Source organism: Osmerus eperlanus, chromosome 10 (genome assembly GCF_963692335.1).
Source record: "Osmerus eperlanus chromosome 10, fOsmEpe2.1, whole genome shotgun sequence".
Lineage (NCBI taxonomy): Eukaryota > Metazoa > Chordata > Actinopteri > Osmeriformes > Osmeridae > Osmerus > Osmerus eperlanus.
In genome coordinates this window covers 18,454,540-18,466,997 of record NC_085027.1, presented here as the reverse complement: position 1 = coordinate 18,466,997, position 12,458 = coordinate 18,454,540, and the positions used below count along the sequence as shown (strand labels likewise).

Sequence of the window (12,458 nt, the reverse complement as noted above, 5' to 3'; positions counted from 1 at the left end):
TGGGTTACTGGTACCAGGTAGCGGGGGCCTACGGGTCAAGATGACCCAGTATGCAGACGACACCACTGCTGCTGGGGAGCGACGCTAGCCTGATCCGAGCCTTGGGAATCTTCCAGGACTTCACGAGGGCCTCTGGTGCGGTTCTGAACCTCACCAAGTCTTCCGTAAAGTACTTTGGGCGCTGGAAAGACAGGACGGATGTACCAGGGGGGTTGTCTCTCAGTGCTGGACCCTTGCGGATCTTGGGGGTGCACTTTGAGGCGGCCCAGTGCGCCACGGCCAACTTGACCAGGCGCCTGGAAGCAGTCGGGCGGACTTTGTCCCTGTGGAAAGCCAGGACTTTGACATTCGTGGGGAAGGTCCTGGTCCTGTAGATGATGCTGGCCCCCGTGAGTCGGGGGAGGGAGGGACGTGCCACACTTACCACTGAAGCTTGACTGTGTGTTAGTTTGTTTTCTTTTGGCACTATTCGCTCTTGAGTCTGATTACTGAAGTCAGGGCTGATTTAACAATTCTACAATGGCCCTAATTATGTAAACAAAGCCAGGGTCTCACTCGGCGGCAAGTACCCTGAAACTCGGTCTCTAGCACGCTAACTATTGACCAATTTAGCTGCTATACTCTTACCCTCTGTCCTTGAGACAAAGTTTTAGCTCAACACAAATTAATGAAACAAACTCTGGTTACTTACAGTCAAGATGGCAGTCACGAAGTACACTCAGTAAGACACTATTCGCACCCTTCATATTTCCTGGCATAGTTGCTACAGAAGAAGCAAAGCCAAAAGCAAAGGCCAAAGCTACACAAGAAGCAAAGGAAAAGGCTACAGAAAGGAAACAGCTACAGAAGAAGCAAAGACAAAAGCAAAGAGAGGGGCCTCCTCTCAGAATCAGAATTTGGTTTATTCGCCATGTATGTTATACAAACACGGAATTTACTGTGGTAGGGAGGTGCAAACACTAAACATATACGAATCTTAAATTAAGTAAAGGTACAGAAGTTTAACTATTCCTAAGAACTAAACAATCTAAGAATAAAACAATTTAAATATAAAATATAATATATATAAGAATAAGGATAAGAATGAGCAGCATGAGTGGTCAACATAGTGCAATCAGATACTGCCTTAAATAATGAATGAATGTCAATGGGAGTCCTTGGCCTTGTTGAAGAGGCCAGTAGCAGATGGAAAGAAACTGTTCTTATGGCGTGAGGTTTTGGTCCTGATGGACATCTCTCCTTGGTTGAGTGTTGATGGGAGGTGAGTTGTTGGGCGACTTCAGAAAACGTGAACACGTGCTAAGTCGTGCTAAAACGATGGGAGTGTTTGGCTGAATTAGTCCTTAATTAAACACAGGGGAGTGAGAGGGGTATGGCCTGGAGGGCCAATCACAATCCACAGGAGGTGGACAAGCCCCTTCCTCCCAATCCCTATAAAACTTCCTGTTTGGCTCAATCAGCTCAGTACTTCTTTGAGGAAGCCTTGAAGAGGTGAAATTTTAGAAGCTCTCTCTTCTCTCAAAATTCTTATTTTATGGAGGTGGGGAAAACTTCTATTTTTAATCATATGGTTTTATTCAAAGTAGACTCAGTCTATCTCTGAACTTTTAGTCCTTTTAAAGACCAATCTTCTGCACATTTTGCAGCCAATATGTAACTCTTTATAGGCAGTGGGCACCTGAGTTTGCTCAGCATCCTTATTTTGGTTTTGTGTGTGTTAGTGGGGGTGGAGAACATTTTCGTACACTTACTTTTTTGGTCCAGAACCTCTCGTTCAAAGCACAGTGTACAGGGTTATAGGGTTTATTTACACTAAACCTACCTAAGGGCTACTGGGGCAAATGAGAAACCCCAAGTTTTTTTAGAAATGCTTTTATAAAAGCCAATTTTCCGTATGTTATGTGCAGTTGAAGGAACACACCATAGGAAACGGTAGGGATGGGCAAACCTTTACTCAACAGGGACATCTGGCATGTACAACTATGGCATACACAACAGTCTTATTGCTAATTCCACAATTTGGTTGTAAGGGTCCTTGTGGTTGAACGGAATTATTGCCGTCCTGCAACGCAGATGGCTTGGTATCCAATACGGAAGTAATGGCTTTCGTTTACCAATACCATCGGGTCAAATCATGATTTTCTAACTCTTTGAGACAAACTCGCTGTAAAGTTGTTACATATTCATATATTGATAAGATGTAAATTCTGGAGAAGGCAGGCCGGAAGGAGTCACGACAAAGGAAAGGAGTTGACTTTGGTTTATTAGTCGAGCAGCCCGGATCAAACAATCAGTTCAAGACGATCTGATGGCATGAGTGAGAACTCTGTCTCTCAGTTGTGCTTAAATACATGGATGGTTGGACATTACATATATAGAATGACACAGAATTGCTTCCTTAACGGGTCTTCAGTGGTCAATGTATTGACACCCTAGAACGTTCAGCAGGTGAAGTGATTGTTAATCACATAAGCCTTATTTGTACATGATTTTCCTCACTGTCTCCCCACTGTCTGGCCTGCATGCTATATTCTGCTCAGAGGGGGCCTCGCTGCATGACCTCTTGACCTTACAGAGACACACGCTGTACATGTATCCAGAAACTCTGCCTTACAGTTCATTTTTATCACTAAAACCATACACATTGATCACTTTAAAATCCTTCCCTAAAAAAGTCAAGTTCAGTAAAAGCACCCGTCCATTTCTAAAAACAGTGCACCCCTTCACCAACACATGTGGATTCTTTATTAAAACCGCCACTCCGTCATTTTTGTTTGCATTGGAGCCGCTCCAGCAGGAGGGCCCGTGGCTCCACATCCGTTCCCACTTAAAAGAGTTTTTAAAAGGCAGTCCACATTCCTGTAATAAAATCACATCGCTTTTTACAGTACTTAAAAATGATAAAACGGACTGCGCCCTAAAAGTGGTCGTGATGCATCTTACATTTATGGTGCTAAAAGTGAGCGCCATTAAAAGGGTAAAAGGGGTTAAAAGGACGTGCATAAAACTAAAAACGTGGGAACCTTAAAAGAGGGTAAAACAATAAAGCAGGTACTAAAATCATAAAACAATACTTACCTCTTCGCTTTTTGCTTTTTTCTTCTTATCGCGTCTGGGGAGGCCTGAGCTCTCCTTGGGGGTGGAGGTCGTAAGGTTCAAATTTAAAAACGACACTTGGTTCGGAGAGTTGGAAGGAAATACCCTAGGAGAGGAATCTGACTCTCCAGAGCTCACTTCAGGCCTCCCCTTTTTACTGGCTGGATCGATGTCAGCGGACAGATCTCTATCGCGTTTGCCAAGTAAAAGCTGCCCACACTGGATAAAATCATCGCTGGCCGCCGAGTCACTGGTGCTGGGAGAGGGGCTGGAGGTTCCTGTCTCCTCAGATCCCCCAGCCTCCTCTCCCGCGCTCTGCTCTTTCTCCATCGACTGTCTGTGCTCGGCGGCCACCTGCTTAAAAGGAATTAAAACAGGGTCCGCCACCACTTCCTCCACCTCTTCCTCCGCTACCTTCTCCATTTCTTTTACTCCCTCCGCCACCTCTTTTGCCACCTCCGCCCTCTTTTCAACGGGCCCCCTACCGGCCACCACAGGCTCCACGGGCGCCCTGACCGCCCGGAGCTTGTTGGCGAAGGACTGAGGACAGTCTCTGAACAGGTGGGAGAGCTCGCCACACAAGTTGCAAGCTCTCCCATTTGGGCACTCCGCGAAGACGTGCCCGATCTCCCGGCATTTTCCGCAAACCACCTCCTGGCACGCCTCCGCGAGGTGCCCATGCTTCATGCACTTTCTGCATAACTTTGGCTGTCCCATGTAGTGCACGAAGCCCCTGTTCTCCCCCAACACTATGATTGAGGGTAGCTGCCTCAGTCCTTCAAAACCTGTCGGATCTGGAACCTGCTGGATGGGCACTCTCCAAGCTCCATTCCATATGCCATCCAGATCCTTCACTCTAACTGGAACCCCTTTAACTGTGCAGTACCTTTTCAACCAGACACAGATATCCTCGGGGTTCACAGTCTCATTAAACATCCTGACAATCACCACTTTCAAGGTGTTGTCAGTCAGTTTTTCCACGCACTGATAAGAACAGATACTACACTTGATCTTAGCCAAAAGGCCGAGAAGCGATGACCGCATTATCGGACGCCCCCCGCGCGCGGACCCTCCGTGCACCGGCTGGGCCACTCGGTCGCCACACCAAGAACGGCCGAAACTACGGAAGCGGAAAGCCCAGGCCAGAAGCCGCAGAGGAAGCGGGGACGGAAGCGGAAAGCCCAGGTCAAAAGGCAACAGAATTGAAACGGCTACAGAAGAAGCAAAGACAAAAGCCTTACCCGCACGCACGCACCTAACCCCAAAGCCAAGCAGGGACGGAAGCGGAAAGCCAAGGCCAAAAGCCGCAGAAGAAGCGGGGACGGAAGAGGAAATCAAAGGAAAAGGCAACAGAATTGAAACGGCTACAGAAGATGCAAAAACAAAACCTGCCTTGCACGCAACCCCAAAGCCAACCTTACCCTGCTTTTGTCACACGTCCATCAGGCTCTGCCCTCCCTCGGGCAAAGCCTCCCAAAAATACCACGTTCCACTCGTCGGCGTTCCCCTCCACGGAAGTCTTTAGTAAAAGGCGAAAGGCTTGTGCGTGCTGAAGGGGAACCAGAGTGCCGATTTGAAACGGCCCAAACGGCCTACCCCCAACCCCTCCGTTGGCCCTGACTCACCCGTCCGCGGCGGCGAACCGCGGCGAACCGCATCCTTATCGGGAAAAAAAGGCGCGGAAACGCCACGGGCCGCAGAGGGGCTCGGCCCGCCCGCTTGGCTTTTCTTTTATCGCCGCAATTTCTCCATTTCACGGATCGCTTTTTCTCGATTAAGATCCCTACGTGTTTATCGTATGCGCCTTCCAGCCAGTCGACTCCGTGTTGGTGTGGGCTGACACGGCGATAAAAAACTCATTCCGATTGCCTTCCCATTTTTCACCTCGGCCGCTGACTGTCAGCCAGTTTTCTCTCTCTCTCTCTCTCTCTCTCTCTCTCTCTCTCACTCACTCACTCACTCACTCACTCACTCACTCACTCACTCACTCACTCACTCACAGCCCCCCCCCCCCCCCTTTGAGGTCACTCACCTCACTTTTTTTTTTTTATATCTAAAAGGGCGGGAAAACGCCACCGGCCGACAGGGCTCCGCCCACACCCCCTTTTCACTAGCTTTTCTCTTTGACACGCTTAGAAAGAGTGCACCCTTCCCGGAGACGCTGCAATACCGGGGCGATGCGCGGAGCGGACGGAGCGAGCCCCTGTTCCGACTCCCTGTTGCAAAAATCCGTTTAATATGTTGTCCTCGCATGGAGGACATATCAGATATTAAACTGATAAGAACAGATTGTCAATGAATTTATTTCCAGTTCCAAAACACAAACAGGCTCACCAGCCACACGGACCACACCGGTCAAGGAAAACAAAAAACAGGAGAAAATCCAAAACAGACAAAACGCACAACCAAACCACAGACATCAACATGTCAGAAAAACAACAAAAACTGGTGAAAAAACCTTCACTTTCCAAACCCCCAACCCAAAACCAAAGACAAAACTGTTAGGGGAATAAAAACCGCCACCGCTCCAAGGCGGCGTGGTACCCCCACCGCACCATCTCCATCTCCCTCCTCCTCCGGAGCTCGGCCCTCACCCGCCACACGACTCCGCCCACACCCCAGTCCACCCGGTGGCGCACCAGCTCCCGTCGCGCGTCCCAAACCACCGTTTTCCCGACGGATATCAGGAGCCAAAGCAGGAACCCCACCCGCCCCCTCCCCCGTAGGCCCAACCCCAGCATCACCATGTCCCAGGACAGGGACAGGGGCCCCATGCCCCGGAAGACGCGGCCTAGCTCCCCCCACACCTCCTTCACGAAGGCGCACTCGATGAAGGCGTGGCCCACCGTCTCCTCCAGGCCCCCACAGCCCGCCCGCGGACACGTGCGCAGCCGGGAGAGGCCGTGCCTGTGAAGGACCTCCCGGACCGGCAGCCTCCTCAGGACCCCCAGCCAATTGAGGTCTCGCTCTCGGTTGGACAGGCCCCGGTGGTTGATGAAGGCCCACCCGGCCGGGCCCACCCCGTAGACTCCCACCGGCCCCCTCTTCTGCACCAGGGTGTCGTACAGCCCCCGGTGGTCAAGGCACAGGTCCCCTTCCCCACACTCTGTGTGCCGACCTGCCCACCCCACCACCTGCCCGTAGTGGGGCGGGAGCACCTCGCCCTTGGGCCTGGAATTGTCCCAGGCCCCTACCAGCCGTCTGAAGGGGAAAGACAGCCAAAAAAACAAAAAGGCCTCACACCGGTGTCCGCTCGGGCTCCTCAGGCACCGGCAGAGGAAGGAGAAAAGCAGCACGTCCAACTTGAGGGGGATGTCCGGGACCCCCCTCCCGCCCATCCCCACCGGCTGGTACATCCACTCCCTCTTCACGTACTCGTGCCCCCCCCACACGAAGGCAAAGACGTCCCGTACCAGGGGCGCCCTCAGCTCGGACGGCAGAGGGAACACGAGCGCCAAGTAAATGAGCGAGGGCAGGATGTCGGCCTTCACTGCCAACACCCTGCCGCTCAGGGTGAGCCCCCGGGCCCTCCACAGCCCCATCTTGGTCCGGACCGCGGCCAGGCACTTCCCCCAGTTGAGGGCCGCGCTCCCCTCCACGGCGAAGTCCACTCCGAGGATCCTCATAGGCCCCGGGCACGGAGACAGGCCGCCCACACCGCCCTCCCTCCCCGCCCAAGGCCCGAAAAACTTCACCGAGGACCTGCCCAGGTTGACCCTGGCCCCCGACACCGCCCCGAACTGGCCCAAAAGCTCCACCACCCTCCTCACCGACCCCTCCGATGTGAGGAACAGGGTCATGTCATCGGCGTAGAGGGAGATCCTGAGTTCCTCCGGGCCCCCACCCGGCAGACGCAGGCCTGCCACCCCCGCGTCCACCCTGATGGCCTCCGCCAGCGGCTCCAGGTAGAGAATGAAGAGCAGGGGAGACAGAGGGCACCCCTGCCGGACCCCCGACAGCTGCGGCACCACCTCCCCCAAATGCCCGTTCACCGCCACCCTGCTGCCCACCCCCGTGTATAACACCCCCACCCACCGCAGAAACCGAGGCCCAAAACCCACCCTCTCCATCACCGAAAACAAAAACCCATGGTCCACCCGGTCGAACGCCTTCTCCATGTCCAACCCCACCAGCATCAAGTGGACCCCCCGTTCCCTCACCCAGTGAACACAGTCCCGGACCAGGCCCGTATTAAAATGGACCCTGCGCCCCTCCACTCCGCACGTCTGGTCCATGTTGATGACATGGGGGAGCGCCGCCCGGAGCCGCCGCGCCACCACCCTGGCCAGGATCTTGTAGTCCGCGCAAAGCAGAGTGATTGGCCTGTAATTTCCCATCAGCTCCTGGTCCCCCTTCTTGAACAGGAGGCTGAGGACCCCCACCCTCATGGTGGCCCCCAAAAGCCCCCCCTCCAGCGCCGCCGCCAGCACCTCCACAAAGTCCTTCCCCAGGATCCCCCAGAAAGCGGAGTAAAATTCCCGGGGCAGGCCGTCGAGCCCGGGCACCTTCCCTGCCGGCAGCCCCAGCATGGCCCCCTCCACCTCCGCCAGGCACAGCGGCCGCTCAAGGTCCTCCGCCACCTCAGCGGGCACCCTCCCGGGCAGGCCCCCCACGAAGCGGTCAGCCCCCTCCTCGTCCACCCCCCGCAGACCAAAAGCCTCCCGGTAGTAGGCGGTCGCCACCCCCACCATCCCCCTGGAGTCCGTGACCCGGGCCCCGTCCTCCCCCCGAAGTCCCGGGATGACGCTCCGCGCTCTGGCCGCCCGGACCTGGCGGAAAAAGAAAGCCCCAGACACCTCCCCCAGCTCGAACGCGTCCGTCCTGCCCCTGAACAGGAAGGCCTTGGCCCGGAAGTAGGAGGCCAGCCTCCCCTTGACCACCTCCATGTCCCCAAGGTCCATCCCCTCCCCACGGTTCTCCGCCGCCACCAAATGGTGCAGGGCCCTCTGGAGGCCGGACAGCTCCGCCCTCTCCGCCCGCGCTCTGCCAGCACAGTAGTCCATGGCCAGGGTCCGGGTGTGGACCTTCACGCTCTCCCACCAGTCCACCACAGACCCAAAGTAGGGCTTGAGGGAGGCCCAGATTTCATAGTGCTCCCGGAAGCAGGCCCGGAAAGCCTCCTCCTCGAGGACCCGGACGTTGAGCCTCCAGTACCCCCTCCCGTGCACCGGAGCCTCCACCCTGAAGGTCACCCGGAGCTGGTGATGGTCCGAGAACCAGACCGGCGTGACCTCCGCCACCCCGACCACCGTCGTGCTGGGAACAAAAACAAAATCTATACGGCTGCGGTCCCCCCGTGAGTTGCCCCACGTGTAACCCTCCCCCATGGCGTGCACAGCCCGGTAAGAGTCCTTCAACAAAAAACCCCCCACCACATCCTTTACATGTTGAGCCGTGAAATCCCCCTCCCCATCCAAAGAAACATTAAAATCCCCACCCAACACCAAAACCCTATCGGTGACACACACGTCAGCCAGGGCCAAAAACACCCCCTTGCGCTCCCGCCGCTGGGCCGGAGCATACACATTTACAAACCGAAAAGAAACCCCCCTCCAAGTGGCATCCACCACCAAAACCCTCCCCTGGACCACAGAAAAACTCCCCGACACCCTGAAGTCCCGGTCCCCAAACAAAATACCCACCCCCGAGGAATGCACCCCCCCCACACCCCAGCAGGACTCCCCCCTCCCCCAGCCCCGTGCAAAAACCCCCACATCCCTCCCGTCCCTCAAGTGAGCCTCCTGCACAAAACACACATGAAAAGAAACCCCCCCCAAATACAAAAACACCCCCGCCCTCTTCACAGCCCCCTGCATCCCCCGGACGTTTACAGTGCACACAATAAAGTCACCCATCGGGGAGCTTGTCCATGAAGTCCAGGCCAGTCTCCGGCGCCGAGGAGTCAGGATAGTCCACTATGGTCGGACCTGGGTTTGGCAAAAAGGGCTCCAGGAGGGAACCCGCCGGGCTCAGAGGCGACTCCGACACTAGGTCCCTGCGTCCTGACAGCGCATCCGGGGCAAGCCCCGGGGCCCTGTCGGTCGCCGCCTCAGTCCCAAGAGGACCAGAGCCCGCCTCCGCGCTCGCAAGAGCAGCGGGCGGGACGACGTCCAAACTGCCAGACCCGCTGTCGTCCATCCCCCCAGAAAGTGGGTCAAAACGGTTGGCCAAGAGAAGAGGGGAAAGATGGGGGGCCGCATCAACCGCCCCCCTCCTCTTCTTCCGCTTCCTCCTCCCCTGCACCGCCGGCAGCCCCGCTGGCCCCTCCCCCGAGGAGGAAGGCGACACCTCGCCCCCCGACTGCGTTCGGCTCCTCCTCAAGCTCGCCGAAACCACGTCCATGCCATCCTCCTCGCCTCCCTCGACCGACCAGGAGCCACCCAGAGGGAAACTGGAGAAATCCAGCTCAGCCAGAACAGCCAGAGCATCCCTATCCACAGCCTCTCCCCAGGACGAAATCGTGGCCTCCGCCTCCGAACCGCCGACCACCGCCGCCACCCGGAGGCCGGGAGCCGCCGCAGGACCGGGAGCCGCTGCAGCCGCAGGACCGGGAACCGCCGCAGGACCGGGAGCAGCCGCAGCCGCAGGACCAGGAACCGCCGCAGGACCGGGAGCAGCCGCAGGACCGGGAACCGCCGCAGGACCGGGAACCGCCGCAGGACCGGGAGCCGCTGCAGCCGCAGGACCGGGAAACGCCGCAGGACCGGGAGCAGCCGCAGGACCGGGAGCAGCCGCAGGACCGGGAGCAGCCGCAGCCGCAGGACCGGGAACCGCAGCAGAACCGGGAGCAACCGCAGGACACGGAACCCCCAACGCAGGACCAGCAGGAACCGCCGCAGGAGCCGCCGTGCCGCCAGGAGCCGCCGGGCCGCCAGGAACCGCCGGGCCGCCAGGAACCGCCGGGCCGCCAGGAAAAGGACCCCATGCAACAGGGCCCCCCCGACGACCGGAAACCGCCCCGGCATAGGAGCGCTTGGGGCAGTCCCGAAAAAGGTGACCGTCCTCACCGCAGTGGTGGCACTTCTTCGGGGCCCGGCAGGAAGCAGCGCCGTGCCCCGCCTCCCCACAGTTCCGGCACCGTAGCTGGGCGCACCCGGTAGCCACGTGGCCGAAAACCCGGCACTTCCGGCAGAAAGCCGGCTGCCCGGGGTAGAAAAGGAACCCCCGCTCGGCCCCGATGTTAAAGTAGGCCGGGGGGTGCCTGAGGCCCTCCGCCCCCTCCGGATCGTCCGCCAGGAGGACCCGGTACTGCCTCCGAGCAGCCCAGATCCCGTACCCGTCCCTCAGGTACCGAACCAAAGGGTCCACTTTCCCGTACTTCCCCAGGAAGCCCGCCACCATTGCGTCCCCAACGTAAGGGTTGTACATGAGCACGGTGATGACCTTCAAACTGGTCCGACACAGCGACTCCACCGTCATCCTGGAGAGAGGTTCCTCCCCCGCCTTGGCCCGGCACAGCGCCGCCACCTCCCGAAACCGATCGTCCTTCGTGACGGAGAGCTCGTAGCCCCCCTCCGCCAAGTTGAACTGGAGGCAGAAAACCTCCGCCGGATTCAGCCCCAACGCCCCCATCACCACCTTCCTCACAAACCAATCGCGATCCCCAACTCCAAAACCCTCTTCCACCGAAGAAAACCGCAAAGTATTGCGCAGGCCGGCTCCAGCCGCCTGAGACGAACTCCTCCCAGCCATATCGCACTGGAGGTCAAAAAAAGAGCACCCACGAGAAACCCCAAAAGATACGACGCCAGACTAGAGGAAGGTCCCATACACCGCACGACACTTCCTCATCCACCCCCCCTTAACCGAAAAACATTAGCAAGAAAAAGCTAATCGCTAAAAATATCGTCGATAAGAACAGATACTACACTTGATCTTAGCCAAAAGGCCGAGAAGCGATGACCGCATTATCGGACGCCCCCCGCGCGCGGACCCTCCGTGCACCGGCTGGGCCACTCGGTCGCCACACCAAGAACGGCCGAAACTACGGAAGCGGAAAGCCCAGGCCAGAAGCCGCAGAGGAAGCGGGGACGGAAGCGGAAAGCCCAGGCCAAAAGGCAACAGAATTGAAACGGCTACAGAAGAAGCAAAGACAAAAGCCTTACCCGCACGCACGCACGCACGCACGCACCTAACCCCAAAGCCAAGCAGGGACGGAAGCGGAAAGCCCAGGCCAAAAGCCGCAGAAGAAGCGGGGACGGAAGAGGAAATCAAAGGAAAAGGCAACAGAATTGAAACGGCTACAGAAGATGCAAAAACAAAACCTGCCTTGCACGCAACCCCAAAGCCAACCTTACCCTGCTTTTGTCACACGTCCATCAGGCTCTGCCCTCCCTCGGGCAAAGCCTCCCAAAAATACCACGTTCCACTCGTCGGCGTTCCCCTCCACGGAAGTCTTTAGTAAAAGGCGAAAGGCTTGTGCGTGCTGAAGGGGAACCAGAGTGCCGATTTGAAACGGCCCAAACGGCCTACCCCCAACCCCTCCGTTGGCCCTGACTCACCCGTCCGCGGCGGCGAACCGCGGCGAACCGCATCCTTATCGGGAAAAAAAGGCGCGGAAACGCCACGGGCCGCAGAGGGGCTCGGCCCGCCCGCTTGGCTTTTCTTTTATCGCCGCAATTTCTCCATTTCACGGATCGCTTTTTCTCGATTAAGATCCCTACGTGTTTATCGTATGCGCCTTCCAGCCAGTCGACTCCGTGTTGGTGTGGGCTGACACGGCGATAAAAAACTCATTCCGATTGCCTTCCCATTTTTCACCTCGGCCGCTGACTGTCAGCCAGTTTTCTCTCTCTCTCTCTCTCTCTCTCTCTCTCTCTCTCTCTCTCTCTCTCTCACTCACTCACTCACTCACTCACAGCCCCCCCCCCCCCCCCCCCCTTTGAGGTCACTCACCTCACTTTTTTTTTTTTTTTTTTTTATATCTAAAAGGGCGGGAAAACGCCACCGGCCGACAGGGCTCCGCCCACACCCCCTTTTCACCCCGTTTTTTTCACTAGCTTTTCTCTTTGACACGCTTAGAAAGAGTGCACCCTTCCCGGAGACGCTGCAATACCGGGGCGATGCGCGGAGCGGACGGAGTGAGCCCCTGTTCCGACTCCCTGTTGCAAAAATCCGTTTAATATGTTGTCCTCGCATGGAGGACATATCAGATATTAAACTGATAAGAACAGATACTACACTTGATCTTAGCCAAAAGGCCGAGAAGCGATGACCGCATTATCGGACGCCCCCCGCGCGCGGACCCTCCGTGCACCGGCTGGGCCACTCGGTCGCCACACCAAGAACGGCCGAAACTACGGAAGCGGAAAGCCCAGGCCAGAAGCCGCAGAGGAAGCGGGGACGGAAGCGGAAAGCCCAGG

The 12,458-nt window shown here is 56.9% G+C and overlaps 3 non-coding genes and 3 pseudogenes across 3 annotated transcripts; all 6 read right to left on the bottom strand.

Annotated features, from left to right (window-relative positions):
* Positions 1-4,006: 4,006 nt before the first annotated feature.
* LOC134028566 (U2 spliceosomal RNA) lies at positions 4,007-4,132 on the bottom strand (annotated as a pseudogene).
* Positions 4,133-4,547: 415 nt separating this feature from the next.
* On the bottom strand, positions 4,548-4,665 carry LOC134028574 (U5 spliceosomal RNA). Its single transcript, XR_009931549.1, has one exon. It is a non-coding gene; the product is annotated as a U5 spliceosomal RNA (small nuclear RNA).
* A 567-nt stretch (positions 4,666-5,232) lies between these two features.
* On the bottom strand, positions 5,233-5,401 carry LOC134028583 (U2 spliceosomal RNA; annotated as a pseudogene).
* A 5,429-nt stretch (positions 5,402-10,830) lies between these two features.
* LOC134028567 (U2 spliceosomal RNA) lies at positions 10,831-10,996 on the bottom strand (annotated as a pseudogene).
* A 427-nt stretch (positions 10,997-11,423) lies between these two features.
* On the bottom strand, positions 11,424-11,541 carry LOC134028573 (U5 spliceosomal RNA). Its single transcript, XR_009931548.1, has one exon. It is a non-coding gene; the product is annotated as a U5 spliceosomal RNA (small nuclear RNA).
* A 576-nt stretch (positions 11,542-12,117) lies between these two features.
* LOC134028582 (U2 spliceosomal RNA) lies at positions 12,118-12,308 on the bottom strand. Its single transcript, XR_009931556.1, has one exon. It is a non-coding gene; the product is annotated as a U2 spliceosomal RNA (small nuclear RNA).
* Positions 12,309-12,458: the final 150 nt, after the last annotated feature.